Below are 18,513 nucleotides of genomic sequence, written 5' to 3'. Positions count from 1 at the left end.
GTAGAACAGACTTTGGGAATTTGACTGTTGTTAAGAAGTTTCTCACCTGTTCCAAAAAGCTTGGTGACAAAAGAAATCCATGTTGTTGTGTTTGTCATTGTATTTTAAAGGAATAAGAATTCTGGGTAAGGATACTGGAAAAAAGGGAGGCAAGGAACCTGACCAAATCAGACTAAGACTCTGGCCATTTTGAAGTGATAGTTGTTTTGGTATGGTTTACTTTTGATATCCAGATAAGGATCATGGGGTTAGTAAACTAGTCCTCACCTTTGATTACCTATTGTTGTTTCTGATTTCTCACTAGTAGAATTTAAAAGGGGGGGGGAGGCTATGCTTCACTGGAGGATTCTGTACATCCTGCTCATCTATTTCTGTGAAACCTGTGACAGCTTCCTCTTTATGTTTCTATTTGAAGTCCTGAGTCCTCTCCCTCTGCCTCCCACATTTGAGAGAGGGAGAAACAATCTGAGCAAAATTACCTTGAGTTTAAACACTGAAAGGTGCTGAAGAAATAGCACCCTCCTTCATCACCTGCCATCATCTCAAAAAAAGTCAGCATTTTTACAACTCATGAAATCTTCCTTCCATCCCTTTCCCTGTCATTTGCTTCTTTATTTTCACCTTTTGTCACACTTTCTGAATCACAAAGGCAACTATTAGGGCATTGTCTTCAAATGAAAGAGCAAGGCTTTGATGAAATAACTATTTTCTCCTCTGCCTTAAAAGGCCCCCTCTTTCCACAGCCCCTATTTTCTAGTTCAAAACAAGAGATTTCTATTTCTGTTAACTGATCCTGCAGGAAGTCAACTGTCACTTTCCACCCTTGATTCCTACCTACCACTTCTTTTCAAGTGACATTATCTTTGAGTCACTCTCTTTGGCTCCCTCTGCAAGAACCCTGTGGTGCAGCTGGAGATAAACATTTCTTCCCCACTTCCCAGAGGGCACCTGCTTAGCCTCCCATCCAAACCAGGTTCGCCATCAAACACAAAAGCTACAGAGACCTGCTTTCCTTTATTTTACTGCCATCAGATTCATGTTCACCTCCCAGTTGACTGTATCCAGATTGTGTTAATGTTGCTCTTTTGGATGGCAACTCCCAGAATCTCTGTCAGTGTTCTAGTTATTCTGTCTAGTTCAAAAGGGTAGCATGTAACACATCCTCCCTCACCCATCTCTGCCATTACCACTACCCTCCTACTCATCCCCTTTGCTTTTCTTCTTCTTTTGTAGTGTTTGGCAAGAGAAACAGGGCTGAACTGACAAGACGTGATAAATATTTGAATAAGTGCTGTATCAGTTTAGCGCTGTGGCCATGTAGTGCTAAACTAGGGGGAGTGGAATTAAAATGCAGTTTGCAAATTGCATTGCATTGCAGTCCTTAAAAGTGTGAGTAGATGGAAGGCAAAAGGAGTAGGGTTCAGTTCCACGTCACTCTGTGTGTCATAAGTGATGTCATCTGAGCATGCCCAACAATGGCCCTAAAGGACCAATATAAGTGATCACACACGCCAAAAGCAAGATGAAACAATGTGACTAGAAACACTATTAAAAAGTCACAAGCTCTGCTGGATGAACAAAATACACTGCATACTCATGCCAACAGATTACTGCATTATTCTATTTATTCATTATCACTGTTCATGATTAGTGAAAATGAATAAATAGAATAAACATTGAAAGGGACAGTAAAAAAATGGCACAAACAGCAGAACAAATACTTGTCTAACTGCTGCTTAAGTATCGGTCCCACCTTGTGTCCACATCACCTTATGCTATCTGAATAGGGTGAAGGCACATTATTTTGCCTTAAGCCTCCTTCTGTAAAAGAGTTTAAAGGATTGCAGTCTTAAACTAATTTATGGGAGTAAAAGTGTAACTATACAGGCCCATTTCTTTTTGTGGCACAGTTGTCTCCACTTGATTGTCCAAGACCTTCTGGTTATGGAGGTTAGGGTATTCATCACCACCACTACCCTCCTGTCTCTAGGGTGCCATTGCTGGTATCATAATAAACAGTCACGGCACCCTCTTTAAGACAAAACAGATAGCTTCCTCCCATGCAGTGTAGGAGCAGCTACAGCAGTGGCAGCAACCAGAATATTGCCAAAGAGCGTTTGTAAACTATAATTTCCATGGGTGCAGAAACACATTTTCTTCACTGTCTTGAAAGTAAGCCAATGACTAACACCACAGAGGCATGGGAGCTTTTACAACCTCACATGCTGTCTGTGGTTTGTGTGGCTGGGAGGGACCTTTCTGGGCTGGGATGACTGTCAATCTATCCAGCTCTAACCAATCTTTCCTTCTCACCTCTGAATTCAAAGAGAGACCCACCTCTCTCCTGAGTGTTCCTTTCCCTCTCTTTAGTCTGTTGGAAGCAGTCAGTTTCTTAGTTTGCTGTTGATCTGTCTGCAACTGTAAGTAATTTTATTATTTCTCCTACATGTTATTATTTTTCCTACAAATATCTCAGAATGAGTTATTGAAACCTTAAGTATCCGTTAATGAAAAAAGGGTAAGAAATTTGGGGATCTTGAAGTTGTTCCCCTTTATGAGTCTCTGTACTTCAATTGTGTAGCAAAGGGAATTTTACCTGAAGTCCCAAACTCTGCAACTAGAGGAGCCAGGGGGAATCCTACCAGGCTTTTGGAGCTCAGCAGTTGAGGATACAGTGGAACACTATGCCTCTGTAAGGAAAAGCAATGGACATTCCTGTGTTTATGAAAGCCATACTAAACACAAGCTTATCCTTCTGCAGATGATCCAAGGAACAAGTGGAAGCAGCTCATGCAGACTTCAGCTCTCCTAGCATGTCACAGCAACTCATTACCTTTATTCTTCAGCTCTCAACAGCCCTGTACCACTATTGTTTCATACACTGTAAGGGGTCAAACTGTATGGTGGGACACTAGTACAGAGCATGGAGGAAATGGTACTCTTTGAAAATTAATTCCTATTTTTCACCATCTAGTATGGGCATGCTGGTTATGGAAATCTGGGAGTTATTTTTCTTAAAAAGTGTGAAAGCTGGATAGTTAAGAAAGCTGACAGGAAAAAAAATTGATGGATCTGAAATATTGTGCTAGAGGAGAGCTTTGCAGGTTCCCTGGATGACCAGATAGGACCAGTGGGTCCTAGATTAAATTCTCTCTAGAAGCATAACGGTTGGAACTAACACTGTCCTACTTTGAGCACATAAGAAGTCAAGACAATAATGCTAGGAAAAGTTGAAGCTAATAGGAAAAGGAAAAGAAAATCAGAATCCATAAAGAAAGCAATAGTTTTGAGCCAAGAGCTAATCAGGACTGTTAATACAGTGGTGCCTTGCTAGACGATGATAATCCGTTCCACTGAAATTGCTGTTTAGCGAAATCATTGTCTAGTGAAAAGCATTTCCCCATTGGAATGCATTGAAACCTGTTTAATGCATTCCAATGGGGAAGAATTGTCATTGTCTAGCGAAGATCGGTCATAGGAAAGCCGCTTTGTGAACCGCCAATCAGCTGTTTAAATCGCTGTCTTGCGAAGCTTAGGTCCTGAAAACACCTGTTTTGCAAGCGCAGAGGGAGCTGTCAAAATCGTCTAGTGAAAATCGGTTTGCGAAGCAGGGACCAAACATTGGCCAGCGAAATTCCCCCATAGGAATCACTGTTTTGTGAATCACTATAGCGATCGCAAAAAGTCAATGTCTAGCGAAAAAACTGTAATGCGGGGTAACTGACTAGTGAGGCACCACTGTAATAGATATTTTGGAGGTCACTCATTCATGGGGTCTCCATACGTTGGAGGCAACTTGGGGGCATGTAACAGCAACAATTTTTCCAAGTCAGTCTGGCTCCCACTTTGTTATTTTTCTCCTGGCAAGTAAATCTGTGTATAAAGTATGCAAACAGGCCTTTAGCATTTAAGCTAGTTTGCTTACTGTGGGGTTGGGATGGGGGTCAACTGCTTGGCTGGTGTTTATTTCCTTATAGTGCCGTGCTTTTCTTGCATTTAATTGATTTCTTTGAATGTTTTAATCATAGAATAGTTGAGTTGGAAGGGGCCTACAAGGTCATCAAGTCCACCACCAACCCCATCACTGTAGGAATTCAAATCCAGCAGATTTGACAGATGGTTGTCCAATTTTCTCTTGAAGGTTATGTTTGTATTCCTATTTTGTTGTTGTTTCTAACTAACTGCCTTGAGCACTCTAAAACAGCCTCTAAAACTGAAGAATGGAATAAAATAGGGAGAGGGCAGGGAGGTGGGCTCCCTAAACATACAAGCTGTCCCTGTTTTGAACAGGAAGGCTTCTATTCACATTCAGCTTTCTAGGAACAAAAAGGCAAAAAATTATAATAATCTGAAGCTGTATGATGTCACTCTGTGGCTGAGGTCAATCCAATCTGGTTTTGTCTTGAATTCCAGCACTGTGAATTTGACAGTCACAGCCTTCCTAAAGGCAACCTACAGCCTGAGTTCCCATTTCAGTTTTTGACCCTCAGGATGTTGATTGGCCAAGAATCAAGGATTCTGGGAAATGATTTCAATAACATCTGGAAAGCCAAAGGTTGAGAACTACAGCATGAGGGGGAACCAGGTGGAGGCCTGTATTTTAGAGTCCTACAGGAAGCTGTGTAGAATATTTTTTGACAAACATATTATGCTACCAATTATAATTGACAGCTAAGAGTTAGATTTCTTTCCCTGCTGTTCTTTCTCTCTTTCTCTCCTCCCGTTTTGATATAAATATAGTGTCTCTTTCGAAAGACTATCTGTTTGCATGAGAAACTTTAATCAGAGCTAGTTCATTTCTTTGTTTAGCTCCATAACATAAATGATCTGTTGACCTTAATTTCTACCTCCCATTTTCTGCCTCCTCCCCTCCCATCTCCAATCCAAAGACAGGAAGCAGGCTGCGCATTAGTAGCTTTATGGGGGCATTAGTGGCTCTGTTGTGTAACCATCATTCTTTTTCATGTTGTTTTTGATGGCTTTATGACCAATGGAAGACTGAATTTGGTTTGCTGATGCTCGGTTCCACATGCCATCCTTCAGGCTGGCTTTGCCAGTTTCCTCTCAGCTAATAGTAATTTATGCCATGGCTAGAATCTAATCTAAAGTATTCTGTGAAATCTGATTCTGAATTATTCTATGTTATGCTCCAAAAGGTAGAGGCTGCATATCTGGTTGTTATACTGTTTCAGTGGAACTGCTCTCTGATGTCACTGTTTCTTAACAACATTACTGGAGTGGACAACAGGCAGCCTGCCTATGTCTCATGGAAGAAGAGGAAAACTCACAACTGCCCACCCACAATATGTTTCAGAGCATAAGACACTGTGCAAATGAGAGGAAATACTTGGAGAGAATTTGGGTAGGGCTAAGAAAAGTTACCTCTGGGACTATGGTTCCCAGAATCCCCCAGTCAGCTATGGATTTGGGAAGTTATTCTTCTGCAACAATCAGGTTTCTAAAATCTGTTGGGAGATACAGGTGGCACACTTTCAAGCACTGAAACAATGTATGGAGCCTACCTGTTGAAGGAAATAATTGTCCCCTCTCCTGTTCATGTTAAGCAGATATTTGTAATAAAGAATTTTCTACAGATGGGCTTGAAGAGAGGTCGTAGAACCGAAGAAGGACACTGGCCATCTGAATAAGTCCTTGTGAATGCCCATAGGATGTTAGTCAGAAGAAGCAATCATGCCAGTGGACATGGCTGGTCTATATGCCATTGGGAACCCCTCTGTTCATTCACTGGATTGGTGGTGGTGGGTAGTCTTACTACAAGAAACCATAATCATGACAAGGGAAACAGCATCTTTCAAACGGGGCAGACATTCTTCCCCTCTTTTTCTGGTTGGTCACAATGGAACTTGTGACTCCATGGAATTCACTTCCAAGCAATGCTTTTAAAACTACAGTGGTGCCTCGCTAGACGGTTGCCCCGCTTTACGACAAAATCGCTTTACGATGGTTTTTTGCGTTCATTTTACCCATCGCAAAATGATTGTTCCAATGGGGCTTTTTCGCACCACGATCACCCGTACCCGCTTTAGAGCAGTTCAGAGGCTTTTCCTGCAGTCAGGAAAAGCCTCCAAAGTGCTCTAAAGCGGGTGTGGGTGGTTTTGGGGCACCCCCGCCAGGGCTCTGATGGTGCAGGAGAAGCCATCAGAACCCTGGTGTGGGTGCCCTGAAACCACCCACGCCCGCTTTAGAGCACTTTGCAGGCTTTTCCTGAAAAGGTAGAAAAAGCCTCCAAAGTGCTCTAAAGCGGGCGCGGGTGGTTTTCGGGGCACCCCCACCAGGGCTCTGATGATACAGGAGAAACCATCAGAACCCTGGCGGGGGTGCCCCGAAACCACACTCCCTGGCTTTGGGGGTCCCCCGGGGCTTACCTTGCACCATTGGAGGACTCGTTCGGGTCCCTCTGCGCAGCAATCAGCGTTTGCAGAGGCTTGACTGAAAGCAATATATATAAACCATGCCTTGTATGGGGATAAAAAAACATAGAGGTTTCAGATTTTGCTACTACTGTATTCTAAAAGAGACAAAGTGAACGTTGTGTGGCTGGTGGGAAAAAAACAACACCACAAGAGGAAATACCAATATTTATTTATTTATTTATTTATTTACAATATTTTTTAGCCGCACCATTGCCAGTGGCTTGGTCTGCTGCAGGCTCTAAGGTACAGGCCAGCACTAGGCTTATCCTAATACCATAGTTTTCAACCTTAAACATTTCAGAGCCTACATCAGCAGAGTTTAGAAGTGACTTTTGTTGGTATCACGAAATACAGGATCATTTCGGAGCACAGGAAGCCTGGCACTTTACGCAGCAGGCTGTGGAGTACAGCAGAGATAGAAAGAAGGAAGAAATCTCTGTCTGTTTCAGTGCAGACTGCAGGTTTATAGATAGGCTCTTAGGCAAAATGGCCATGCAAGACTCCCCTCCTTTGTGAACCCTCGTCCTCCTCTAACTCCACTATCACCTGGGTAGAAAGCCTAGAGCAGAAGGCAGCAAGTTTCCCCATCTCTAGAAATGTCATCTGGGAAACAGCATACTTTTCACCACAGCAAAGGAAGGAGGCAGAAACCAAAATGTGTTGCTTCGAACTTTCTGTTTGTTGGACACTTATACTTTTGTCTGTCTCGTGTGTGTGTGTGTGTGTGTGTGTGTGTGTGTGTGTGTGTGTGTTGAAACACCCCTTGTGCCCTCTAGTGGCCTTAGGTAGCAATTGCACCATTTTTGGCTGCCCCTAAGTGATTTCTGCTTCAGGGAAAAAAAGCTATCTTTGGCCTACAAGCTGGTGAAATTTTCCCCTTAAACCTCCCCCCAGAGGCATCAAGAGAACTTAGAGAAAAGCCACAAACTTACAGTGGGGCTGAGGCCTTGGACACTGCCATAAGGCCCCCGGGAAGCTGATGTGCCACACTTGCCTATATCCATCTGAGAGGGAAAATATTCCACAAAGGATACTGCTCTGTAGAGGAGAAGACCATAATTCAGTGGCGTCTCATTAAAAGGCTGAGATAAAAAGGAATCTGACTGACATCTCTTTAATGTGTAAAGCAGCTGCCTATGCTCATGTTATTTGTCAGAGCATTCCCATCAAGAGATTGCAGGTGAGTAGGCAACGGTCACAAGGAACAGTGGTCGAAGAACCAGGGGTCTTCATGAATGGCAGCAGTTTCCTTGCAAAGAGCCTTACTAAGGTACACCATGATGTCCAGTCCTGCTGCTTGCCAAGCTTTGCTTCAATAACAATTACAAAACTGATCCAGCAGGCCACAAAGCAGTGGCTTCTTTGTCCACTGTTAGCCAGCTTGTTTCTATATTTTCTTGCAACTGTTTTCCTCTCATAAACTCCACCTCAACTTCTTATCCACTCTCTTACAAAGAAATCCATCATGCAGAAAAAGAAATCAACTCCATGCTGTTGATTCATGGTACATTGCATCCACCAATTGATTAATTCATTCTAGCCAATGAATTTCTGCTTTATGATTTTTCATTTGTGCATTATTGTGTGGACAGCGTGACTGATGCCTACTCAGTCTTTGCTTTTCGGATGGAAACAAGAATGGTCACAATTGCTTTCTAGGAGGCAAACCTGCATAAATACAGCTTACATCCATTGTCTTAGTTGTACATTTATGCTCAAGCACAGCTCCTCAGATCTTTGCATAATTCTCATTTAGATTCTGCAGAAAACAATTGTTCTGTTCCTCAGAGACCGGATGCCCCTGAATTCACCTGACATTTTGCCTTTTAGTTAAGTGCTTGTATGCATGATCAGGTGAGCATACTGTGCATGTGGAGTAAATCGAGCCATAAACACTTTGCAAACTGCAAAGCTGTTGTGTCATTCCCATCTCTGCATATACTGATAACATCACACAGGTATTGATTGCTACAGTTTGGCAGGGAAATGACCAGCAAGTATTGAGGTGTGTATTATGTATGTGGCAACCTGTGTGCTTCTCATGCAGGGATCCTGCTCAGCCTCAAGATGTGTGCCTCAGACCTAGCATGATGAACCTCTGCTGCTGCAACACATGCAAGGTGGGGCCCACCTGACAGACAGTATGAAGCTTCTAGAGCATAGAGCTTGTCTTACCCCTTTACCTGGTCAGAGAAGAGGAGACGCCACAGATCAGCAAACACACAGGCACTCTATATGCAGATGGACTGCAGTTCCGTTCAAGGAATCTCCAGAGGAAAGGATCAAGAAGGGACTCAGGGACCTCTGCCTGAGAACCTGATAATCAACTGAACAGGCTTGGTTGAATGGCTTTGGTGTTTATATGTTTCCCTGGCTAAATTCTGGATCAAGCCATGCAAACTGAAACACACACCGTGCATAATTCTGTTTGTTCAGAATAGTCCCAGCACAATACATTACAGGTGTCCATGTTGGTATGTAGGTGTGTATGTGAGAGAGAGAGACAGAGAGAGAAGAGGGGTGAGCGTATCCAAGCTCACTTTGACCCTTTCCATGTTTGAAAAATGAGCACCCACCTCTGGCACAGAGTCTCTGAAAGTTTAGCCACAAAGGAATGTGCTGTTTGGCAAAATAAAACAAAAGTAAAGTAAATCAAATCCCTACCCTTCATCCTGACATTATATGGGGCCAGTTCCAGCCCTCTATATGGAAAATTTATATGTGAGTTCAATTCCCTACAAAGAGCCAAACTGTGTAGCCTTGGGCAAACTACACAGTTCCAGGGCGACTCCAGAAGAAGGGAATGGTCAACCACTTCTGAGTACTCTATGGCTGAAATCCTAAGTCGCAACTAGAGCAGGTCCACTGAATCTGGAACTTATCAAGGAGTTGACTCACCAAATCCCAGTGGTTATTCCAAGGACCTACTCTAGTTGCAACTTATTCCTGGATAACTAGAAAACCCTGGAAAGAATCAGTGCAAGTTGGAATCATAATATGATGAAACATAAGTATTTGTGCTTGGTTTCCATACTTAAACCAAAGTGCCCAGACCATGTTAAAACAATTTCTTCTTTTTTGGCCATAACTTCCTCATCTTCACCCTCACCAGTACTGAAAGTCTGCAAGCCGTATTGACTTCAATGTAACCGCTGCTAAACCATCAAAGCGGCCTGAAGAATTGTCTTTTGCTTTTGAGGGGAGGGGCTGACATGGCATTTGTACAGCTGGGGAAACTGCTTTGCAGGGAGAGACCCTGATGTAGTATAGATGCTTTTTTTTTGCTGGATAAAACTAAAACAGCAGGTAATTATTAATTATAATCAGTTCCTTCCAGGCTTTGGCACAGGCCCACTGTCTGTTCGCTTTGGAGGCCCAGATATTGAACACAGCGTCTTCCAGAGGCTCAACTAAATGTCTGACATTGGTCACAAGGAGGAAGACATTATCCACGAAGATGTGTGATTTACAACTGTAGACGGCCATAGATCACGGAAACTGAAGCCATAATAACAGCTCTAGATTTAATAGGAGCAGCAGCGAGAAGCCTCAGTTGTTTCAGATTGCCTGCAACCCTTCCCCGCCCCCCCTTTCTACAGCTGCCTCACTTCACTGGTAGTGATAGATGTATACATGAAGTATGCTGCCTTAAACTGAGCCAGGCCATTGGTTCAGGCAGCTCTGTATTTTCTGCTCCGATTGAAAGCACCCATCCAGAGGCCCAGGCAGAGATATTCCTCATTGTATCCAACCTGACCTTTTCCTAAACAATAACCTTGAGAAACTGCTAACTGGCCTTGGGGCCTTTTTGCATGAAGCATACGCTGTCCAACTGAGCACTGTGTAGCCACACATCCTCATCCACACACCCATATGCACGCGTTTTCATGTTCACATGTAAAAGAATAATAGGACAGCTGCTTATGCTGTTCCAGAAGATAACTTCATCCCTCAAAGAGAGGATTGGGGGGGGGGGGGGGGAGATGTGAATTTGCATATTTCCATATGCTAATTCATAGGTATTGACACCAATTTAGAAATTTCTACTAGGGATGTCCCATCCTTTCTGTTTCTGTGTGGGGGAGTCCAACTTCCATAATTCTCCAAGAATTCCTCAAACAAAATTCAGGGAGTTCCAGACCACATGCACCTAGAGACACTTTCACTCACCTGGAGCAGGGCCTACTCTGAGACTGTCTGGCCTGCTGTGGCTTCCTGTTGTTAATAAACAAAAATGGAAGGTGCTGTGGTACATCCTGAGAGTGGTAATTTCCCGGTCCTTTAGGCTTTATAGAGGGTGCCTTCCAAAGAACTGTGAGCCCCAGCAAGCAATGAGGCAGCTTCATTTTTGATACATTAACAACAGGAAGCACAGGCCAGTGAAAGTGAGATGGATTGTGCTTCTGTTTTAATGGTAGCAGTCAACAGTTTGCATCTACAGTTATAAATAACATAAGCAGATATTTATGGAAGTGAGAGTTCTCTCTCTTTTTTTGGCCATGGTGCACATTTCTTCTCTCCTTTTTGGTGATGCATGCAAGTGTCCATCTTTTTCACACCTGCTGGACTACCTGTTACTACTGCTGTGCCCTTCTAGCAGTCAGGCTATTTTGAAAGATTACAAACAATGCTTTTAAGAGTTAGGAAGATTTCGCTGCTTCCCTAGCGAATACTTGCAACTCGCAGCTTATGGGAGATGGTCTGACAGACTGCCGGCCCCATGCTGTGGTCCTGTCATTAATGCCAAGAACGTATGTATGACAACAGAAACAGTTAAGAGAAAGAAAAGAAAAATTCTGAAGAAAGTAGTTTTGCAAGCTGCCAAGCCTTGTAAAAGAAGTGGTGTTTGTTACAAGCAGAAAGTTTTATGAACTATTATATTCTCCCCAGCGGATGCTTCCTGTAGTATACAGGAGAGACAAATGCTGTTGACTCTCTGTTGGCCCCTGAAGAAGATGTACCCAGGGGGAGGGGGCAGACAACAATGGGATGTTAATTCATATCTGTGCTCATGCAATAACACAATTTGTCTAGAGTAGATTAACAGATGCACAGCTGAGAGAAACAGCATTCTGTCAAGCAACTCTAAAAAGGATGGCAGTCCAAACAAAAAAATATATCTATCCTTAAAACTCAATGTGGCATTCACCCTCGTGCCCCTTGCTTGACCGTCAAGCCTCAGATCTCACGAGGGCAAACACTCTTCTCTTCACTGATGCCACCAGGTGATCACTAATCACCATTACCTCAGAAAGACTCAGGTCCACACTTCAAGTTCCTTTAAATAAAACTTTGGTTTATTGATTACAGAGATTGATTCATGAATATCTTCAGTAACTAATCACACCTCAGAATTTCCCAAACTACACACTCTATTACTCTCTCTAACTTTTTTCTCTACTGCCTGACTCTTTCTCATCCTGACTGATTGACTCAGGCTCTGCCTCTTATAGCATCTCTCTTGGCTCCGCCTCTCAGCAACATTAATATGCATGAACCATTATTACATAACAAACATAAACCATTACATAATATAACACGAACCATAGACCTAGTAAATAGAAAACGCTACACTCAACTTCAGAGCAGCACCAAATTTGGCACAATTGGAGCAGACTGCCTGGTCCTACTCTATATCAAATTTGGAGAGGATTTGACAGCCAGTTTTCAAGTTATGGTTTCTTTAAAAATAGCACTGGTATAACCTTGTGCAGAAGCAAGTGACCCACCATGGCAGATCAGAAGCTGCTGAAACACATTTCAAACAATTAGTTTTCTTACTAAACGACGACGAATCAGTACTTATCCTAACGTCTTTTGTTAATTTTGAGTGAATGACTTATGTAGGGCGCTGAAATATTGAACCTCAAAAATGGCACTTTTAATGAGGAAAACCAGTGATTTCTATAACACCGAGCACACGCACTAGAATAGTGCCTGGAAGAACAATCCCTCCCTTGTAGTCTTCCATGAGATTTTCAAGGGATCCCAGCAACCTCCTTCCTCCCCTTTCACCAACAAGGAGAATTGTGAAAAGAGTGCCTAAGTGGCAGGTGAGTGCTAGGTGGCCAAGGCTGCCCCCAACTTTTCCATGCTATTTATAATTGCTTCCATTTACCTCCCCCTCCTCACTTTTCCTTGGAAGGAGAATTGGGGGAAAGACAGGGTGGCTAAGTTAGGGGTCACATTGGGATCCCAGAGGCTGCAGTCTTCATCCCTCCATCTCTGGCTGTTACCCTCTGTGACCATCTCTACCCGGTGAATCACCCTTGAACTGCTCTTACTTTTCCCAGGCTTGCCCTAAGCCCAAATCATAGGAGCCCAAGTGGTTTTAAGCTTTATTGAAATAAATAACAACTGGTTAAACTACACAGATTTCAACTTGAGGTTACATATGCCAGCTTTCCAACACCATACCTTATTCTCCCTGATACAAAGTTTTGCTCTTATACATCCCACTCTAAAAATCTCATCTCCCTCTTTGGCAAACAATCTAACTCCTCTTCTTAACTCCCTCTTCCCTCTTTGGGAAACAATTTAACTGTCTCCCTCTTCTCCTTCTCCTTCTTCTTCTCCTCCTCACCCTTTTTATATCTTCCAGGCTCTTCTTGATTGGCTGTCCTCCTGCATTCTTTCAGCCAATGAGCTTATTTCTGATGTTAACAGATAAATGTGATGAGGGTTCTGTCACACCCTCTCTTAGGCAACCTGCATTTTTTTACCAGTTCTTGCAAGGGAAAGAAAGGAGAGGAGGAAGGGGAATCCCTAGATTAATCAGTTTCTGGTTGTTGTGGGTTTTTCGGGCTCAGAGGACAGCACTCTGAAGATGCCGGCCACAGAGACTGGCGAAACATTAGGAAGAACAACCTTCAGAACACGGCCAAAGAGCCCGAAAAACCCACAACAACCATTAGATCCCAGCCGTGAAAGCCTTCATGAATACATTAATCAATTTCTCTTTGAATAATCTCTACATAATAAAACTATTGATTTAAGTCCATTAAAGTCCATAATCCTTTACTCAGTGCTATTGCTACAATCCCCCAGCCAATGAAGTAGTATGGGAGACAGAGCCACTGACTGAAACTTGCTGCACTATTTATTATTTTATTTATCATTATTTAATTATTTATATATTATTTAATAATATACTGCTTCTTTTCTTCTATTTATTATTATTTAATAATATACTGCTTCTTTTCTTCATCCCTTGCAACTAGGAGCCCTTTTGTGGCGTATGGATATCTATATTTCTTCTCTTGTACACATTCCTCATTTCTGCTTAGCCATGTATTTAACCATGTAAGAGACTGAAGATAGAATCTCAGAGACAGCCTGCAGTTCCAACCTCAGTGTTCCATTAGAATGTTCCAACCTTGCAATGCAATCTCAGTGTGTGTGTTTCTCCTCTTGCACATGCTGCTTTTCTCTCACCCATTTGCTTAACCATGCCATTAAGTCTACAGTTAGTTAGGCATCCTTCAGTCTCGAAAGACTATGGTAGCGTGCTCTGTGTGGAGGACTTGGAACAGCGTCTAGTGTGGCTGAGGAGGCCAATTCGAGAGTGACAATCCCTTCCACACTGAAGACAAATCCAATCTGTCCCCTGTCCAGCTCCCTGGTTTTGCTGCTTTAGTGACTTCCTCTTTGCCTCGGCCTGCTGGGCAAGGGTCGCTTCAAACTGGGAGAGCCCGCGATGCAATGCCTGCCTCCAGGCTGAACGCTCAGATGTCAGGGTTTCCCATCGGTTGAGGTCTATTCCTAAGGCCTTCAGATCTCACTTGCAGATGTCCTTGTATCGCAGCTGTGGTCTCCCTCTGGGGCGATTTCCCTGCACTAATTCTCCATACAGGAGGTCCTTTGGAATCCGACCATCAGCCATTCTCACGACGTGCCCAAGCCAACGTAGACGTCGCTGTTTCAGTAATGTATTCATGCTGAAAATTCCAGCTCGTTCTAGGACTACTCTGTTTGGGACTTTGTCCTGCCAGGTGATACCAAAAATCCGTCGGAGGCAACGCATATGGAACGTGTTCAGCTTCCTCTCCTGCCGGGCACAAAGGGTCCAGGACTCGCTGCAGTACAGGAGTGTGCTTAGGACACAGGCTCTATAGACTTGGATCTTTGTATGTGTCGTCAGCTTCTTATTGAGCCATACTCTCTTTGTGAGTCTAGAGAACATGGTGGCTGCTTTGCCAATGCATTTATCCAGCTCGACATCCAGAGAGAGGGTGTCAGAGATGGTTGAGCCAAGGTACACAAAGTCATGAACAACCTCCAATTCTTGTGTAGAGATGGTAATGGAAGGAGGTGAGTCCACGCCCTGGCCCATGACTTGTGTTTTCTTCAGGCTGATCGTTAGTCCAAAGTCTTGGCAGGCCTTGCTGAAACGATTCATGAGTTGTTGGAGGTCTTCAGCAGAGTGGGCAACGATGGCTGCATCATCTGCGAAGATGAAGTCCCGCATGCATTTCAGTTGGACTTTGGTCTTCGCTCTCAATCTAGAGAGATTAAAGAGCTTTCCGTCTGATCTAGTCCGGAGATAGACACCCTCGGTTGCAGTTCCAAAGGCATGCTTCAGCATGACAGCAAAAAAGATGCCAAAAGTGTTGGTGCGAGGACACAGCCCTGTTTCACTCCGCTTCGGATGTCAAAGGGGTCTGATGTTGTGCCGTCAAAAACTACAGTGCCTTTCATTCCCTCATGGAAAGATCTGATGATGTTAAGGAGACGAGGTGGACATCCAATCTTGGGAAGTATTTTAAAAAGGCCATCCCTGCTAACCAGATCAAATGCTTTTGTAAGGTCTATGAAGGCCACTAAGAGTGGCTGTTGTTGTTCCCTGCATTTCTCCTGCAGCTGTCAGAGGGAGAATACCATGTCGGTGGTGGATCTGTTAGCTCGAAATCCGCACTGTGATTCTGGATAGACTCTGTCTGCAAGCACCTGGAGCCTCTTCAGAACAACACGGGCAAGCAGCTTCCCTACAACGCTAAGAAGAGAGATGCCACGGTAGTTATTGCAGTCACCCCTGTCTCCTTTGTTCTTGTACAATGTGACAATGTTTGCATCCTTCATGTCCTGTGGTACTCCACCTTCCCTCCAGCAGAGACAAAAGACTTCATACAGTTCGGTGGTGATGATCTCCTTACCGCATTTCAGCACTTCAGCAGGGATGTTATCCTTTCCAGGTGCCTTGCCAGAGGCGAGGGAGTCCAAGGCCGCTTTTATTTCTGCTAGGGTTGGTTCGCTGTCCAGCTCTTCCAAGACAGGTAGGCACTCAATGTTATTTAATGCTTCTTCGGTTACTACATTCTCTCTGGAATATAGCTCAGAGTAGTGCTGTACCCAGCGTTCCATCTGCTGTGCTTGGTCCTGGATGAGCACACCTGTAGCAGACTTCAAGGGAGCAGATTTCTTCTGTATTGGACCTAAGGCCTGCTTGATACCGTCATACATTCCTTTAATGTTACCTGTGTCTGCTGCTAACTGTATATGAGAGCAGAGCTGGAGCCAATAATCATTGGAGCATCTCCTGGCAGCCTGTTGGACTTGGCTGCGAGCAGCTCGAAGAGCTTGCAAGTTGTACTCGCTAGGACAGGCTTTATATGCTGCTAGAGCTCTTCTCTTAACCTCGATGGCTGGCATTAACTCCTCTGAATGGGCTTCGAACCAGTCAGCCATCTTTTGGGTCTTCTTGCCAAAGGTGGACAAGGCGGTGTTATAGACAGTGTTCTTGAAGTGTTCCCATCATTCAGGTGCATTTGCATTAGCCGGACCTGGAAGGGCTTCCTCAAGTGCTTGGGCAAATTCTTTCACTTTTCTTTGATCGCGAGTCTTGCTGATGTCAATACGTGGTCTTCCTTCCTTTTTCGTGTGATATACTCTCTTTGTTCACAGTTTTACTCTACTACACACCAGGGAGTGATCAGTATCACAATCAGCACTCTGGTAACTGCGTGTGATCGTAATACTAGGAAGGCTGGAACGTCTAGTGAGGATTAGATCGAGCTGATGCCAATGCTTGGATCTTGGATGTCTCCAGGAAACTCTGTGTTGCAGCTTCGTGTTAAAGAATGTGTTGCTGACACAAAGACCATAATGGCAGCAAAGCTCCAGCACGCGTTGGCCATTTTCATTCATCTTTCCAATGCCAAAACGGCCTAGACAGGTGGGCCAAGAATTATGATCAGCACCAACTCTAGCGTTAAAGTCTCCAAGAATGAACAGTGACTCTCTTTCAGGGACTTTTTGGATAGTAGCTGCCAGATCGTCATAGAATTTGTCTTTCACTTCTGGAGTGGATGACAGTGTTGGTGCAAAGTCTACAGTAGACTTTTAAGATATTGTGGCATGGAGGAAGCACAGTTACATCACAGGTGCTCTTGGTTCTTTTTCCCTCTGATATACTGTACGATAGTTCTGGGCACACAGGAATTCAAGTAGCTTTAGCACTGGATAGACCTCAGGAAGAAAAGGAATTAATATTTTGATTGTCTTTGTATTATGTGCATAAACTTCTATTTTAAAAAGCCAGGAAACTCTGGTTTATGTACTTTGCTTTTGTATCCATGATTCAAAATGCTGGAGAATGGCCTGACATTGCTGTGCATTTCTGCGATTCCAGCAGGAAAAGGGATGCCAAGATTTACATAGCAAAGCCCAGCTTGAATATTGAGGAGACCAATGTCAGCAGTCAAGAACCAGAATCTCTTGTGCTCGTTCCCATTCACAAAGAGACATGAAACAAGAGAAAATCCCAGAAACAGACTCGTTTGTTCATCAGTTAACCACATCTCACCTAAACACAATGCAACTGTTGTGGCTGTTTTTCAACAAATTCCTTGCTCCTTGCTTCTTGCCATCATCTAAGTGTCAAAGCGCCTTACCCCAAAATGGTGGGAAAGTATCCCCTTCTTCAGCCATGTTACTTGCCACCATCTAATATGTTACCCAAGTATTCCTATTTTCCTCCTTCTTCCCATAAGTGGAGTGCGCTCCTTCTCTTATTTGAAATTATCAGATTTTTAAGGAAGGAGATAATATTACATAACTCATGGCAGTGATTATTTTGGTACTGATATACATTCTGAATGAAAATATATTTTCTGATCCATTTTGGTAGACATTGTTCTAATTACTTGAAGAACGGGATAACATTTCCTTCAAACACAGCTTAGAAAAAGTAGAATTTGGAAGCTTCTAGGCCATCATGACATTCATGCTTGGACGCAGATTTCCCCTCATACAGATTTAGATACAAATCCAGATCACACCCACAGGGAAGAAAAAGAAAAAGAAAATATCTGTACAGATGAGATTATTATTGAACAAGTAACAGGCAGTGCGCAGGCAGGTCAAATGGAAACCCGAAGAAAAATAAATCAAGGGGCGAAACAGTTTAGGTTGAAGAATATTTGGGAACAGCGACCACCCCATGCAGTAGAAGAAGGTTGACAGCCAGTGCATCTTATGACAGTGACAAATGGCTCTGACAACGTGGTCCCTTGCACAGAAAATGGATCAGAAATGTCTCCCACAGGCTGTGGCAGGCAGAACATGAAAAATGATCTTGAGCGCTCAGTTACAGCCATCGTGTCATCATGATGGCAAGTCAGAAGTCAGTATTGAAGACTGAGTCTTGAATCAGAAGCAGATTCATATTTTCTGGACTGAATGTGAGGAATCAGAGCCAGCGGCCATCTTGGGAGGTGCTTTTTTTTTTTTTTTTTTTTTTTAAAGTAACTTCTCCAGGCTTTGCTGTTAATATCCTCTCTTTGTCACAGGACAAAATTTTTATTTCCATCCATTGAATTTTTAAAAAATCTGCAAAGCCTGTTTCCTCAGCAGGGACAGAAGCAGGGGAGGTGGTAGCCATAGGCATATAGTTTGAGAAACGATGCCCCTCTGGAAATATGTCAAACTCTCTTTGAAATTATTGCCTCTAGCCTGAATTTTAGGTGATAATTAATATACTAGTCTTATAGTGTTGTTTTGCTCAGCCAGTTAAGCTGCCCAATGCAAACCTGTGCTTTCCCAGTGTGACAAGAAGAAGCTGATTCAGGTTCTCCACCATTTG

The 18,513-nt window shown here is 43.4% G+C and overlaps 1 long non-coding RNA gene across 1 annotated transcript in view; it reads right to left on the bottom strand.

The window, feature by feature from the left end:
- The window catches only part of LOC110083318 (uncharacterized), a 22,392-nt gene extending 9,886 nt beyond the window's left edge, over positions 1-12,506 (bottom strand). Inside the window, exon 1 of the long non-coding RNA XR_012083226.2 lies at positions 7,367-12,506. This is a non-coding gene — a long non-coding RNA (uncharacterized LOC110083318). The remainder of the gene's footprint in view (positions 1-7,366) is intronic.
- Positions 12,507-18,513: the final 6,007 nt, after the last annotated feature.

This window comes from Pogona vitticeps, chromosome 2, assembly GCF_051106095.1.
Source record: "Pogona vitticeps strain Pit_001003342236 chromosome 2, PviZW2.1, whole genome shotgun sequence".
Taxonomy (NCBI): domain Eukaryota; kingdom Metazoa; phylum Chordata; class Lepidosauria; order Squamata; family Agamidae; genus Pogona; species Pogona vitticeps.
This window is presented reverse-complemented; position numbering and strand designations above follow the sequence as displayed.